Source organism: Marmota monax, unplaced genomic scaffold, assembly GCF_021218885.2.
Source record: "Marmota monax isolate L192 unplaced genomic scaffold, Marmota_monax_Labrador192_F-V1.1 WCK01_AAM20220418_F8-fsc00018, whole genome shotgun sequence".
NCBI lineage: Eukaryota > Metazoa > Chordata > Mammalia > Rodentia > Sciuridae > Marmota > Marmota monax.
Window position 1 is genome coordinate 8,264,600 of NW_026692201.1, and position 2,421 is coordinate 8,267,020.

The window sequence follows — 2,421 nt, forward strand, 5'->3', positions numbered from 1 at the left end:
TCTCTCCCACTCTGTGGTGTGTGGTGCATTCTTTGTCTTTTTCCCAGCTGGAAAAAAAAAGTTTATAATGTTTGAGAGCATGATCTCTTTTCTTGAGAGTAGAGACAAGGAGATGATACCCCCATTCATTTTTTCTCCTAATTGTGTTCAGTGTTAAACTTGTGTAACTCAAAATGGATATTAACCATATTTTGAACTTGTTCTCACAAAATATCATTATTCAAGTGACTAACAAGTAGAATATTTAGTTTCACTTCTCTGATTTGAATTTCAGTTCTTTTTCTGACTGCCGTTTACATGTTTCTGGCAGTGGAATTAGATGACAAACAGCTGACTCTTGATACATTGATTGCCTGATACTGTCAATTCTATCTTAACACATTCGAGTTCTGGTGAGTTTTCTTGTGTAGGTATCTAAACAAGGAACATATCTGAATACTAATATGATGTGTCTGTATCTTTGAAAAATTTGCAGAGAAATTCAGTTGTAACTATCCTTAGATATGTAAAAATAATAGTTTTGAAAAGGTTTCTTCTCAAAACTGTTCTATGTACTGACATGAAAGTAGAAGTCTGACATTAGAAATATAACTAAATTCTAAGGCAGGTGTTATAAAGTGTACACCTGTAATCCTAGCAACTCAGATGCTGAGGTAGCTTTCTCATCTACTTTGGAAGTAGTTATAGAAGACCCTAAAGTAATTTAAAGAATACCTGTGACCTTGTCTGCATTTCACTGCTCATTGCTAGCTACCACCTAACAGTGGGGTCTAGCGGGAGGTAGTTAGGTTGTTGAGGTGTGCCCTTGAAGGGAATACTGAGACCTTGACCCCTTCTTTTCTTTTTGCTTCTTAGCTCTCATGAAGTGAACAATTTCTTCTTTTTTGGGAGGGGAGGGCTTTTCATTATTTATTTATGACAAATATTCTGCTGCTCCAATTCTCTCCGGTCAAAAATTCTTTGAGACGATGCCATCTGCCTTGACCAATCCGAGAATGGAGTCATCTGACTCACCCATCCTGAGAATGGCCCCGCAGATAGCATAGGTCTTAAACTAGCGGTTAAACCTGAGGGTGACTTTGTCCACCTCGGCCACGTTCATCTGGATGGACGCGTGGTCCTTGGCACCAATGATGCGGTTGCTGGCGGAGCATTTCCGCGGCACGTACAGGTCCACGAACTCGCCAGCGTGGTTCTGCATGCTGAAGCGTGCCTGCTGCCTCCGCCATGAGCGCCAGAGCAGAGAGACCAATTTCTTCTGTTACACACTCCTCCATGACGTGCTGTCTCACTACAGACCCAAAGTGACAAAGCCAAGTGATCACTGTAAGCCCAAATCAATCTTTCCTCCTGTGAGTTTGATATTTCAGCTATTTTGTCATAGTGATGGAAAGCTGACAAACACAACTGGCAAGGAATTTGAAAAAAAAATTCACGTAATGAAAAATTTACAGAACAAAAGACATGGCTTTTTCACTAACTTGCAAGGAATAGAAAAGAAAGAGGGAATGTTATTAGACACCAGCCAGTCTCATTATGTTGTCCTTATTTAAATTTTGATTCACACAAACTATTTAAAAATTATGACATTTATGAAACCATTGGAAATCTGAATTGAAATGCATTCTGCTGTCATGTATAACAAATTAGAACAAATAAATAAATTTATTTAAAAAATACATATAACCCAGACTATGGCCCCAATTTAGTCCCTAAAAGTATGTTAATATTGAAGAGTTACTGATAAAGTTCTCAGGTGTGCTAATGGTACTGTTATTGTGTTTTTGTAAAGAGCTGTTTTCTTGGACTGGGGTTGTGGCTCAGCAGTAGAGGGCTTGCCTAGCATGTGTGAGGCACTAGATTCAATTCTCAGCACTGCATATAAATAAAGTCCATTGACAACTAAAAAAACAATATTTAAAAAAGAGCTCTTTTCTTTTAAAATATATGTTAGAATATTTATGGAGGAAATTACATGACTTGTGAGATTTGCTTCAAAATAATATGAGTAGGTAAGGGTATAGATGAACAAGCTTGTCCATATTGAAGGTGGTTAATAGTACTGGATACAAGGAAGTTTTTTTTTTTTTTTACTATTATTTCTATTTTATAAAATGTTTATCTTTTAAATATATGAGTAGAAAAATTTAAAGATGAAAAAATATCATGAATGAAATTTGCCTTAAAACAATCCAGTTGTGGGATACAGGAAGTAGAATAGGTGGTTGTATAGTTTTATGCGTTGGATGTGAGGTGTTTCCAAAAGCTCACGTGTGAGACAATGTAAGAAGGTTCAGAGGAGAAATGATTGGGTTGTAAGAGTCTTAACCCAATCAATGATGGAATCCCCTGATAAGGATTAACTGAGTGGTAACTAAAGTGGCAGGGTATGGCTGGAGAAGGTAGAAATTGTGGCCATGG

General features: G+C 37.3%; 1 pseudogene; it reads right to left on the minus strand.

The window, feature by feature from the left end:
- Positions 1-934: 934 nt before the first annotated feature.
- On the minus strand, positions 935-1,241 carry LOC124082807 (small ribosomal subunit protein eS21-like; annotated as a pseudogene).
- Between the last annotated feature and the right edge of the window lie 1,180 nt (positions 1,242-2,421).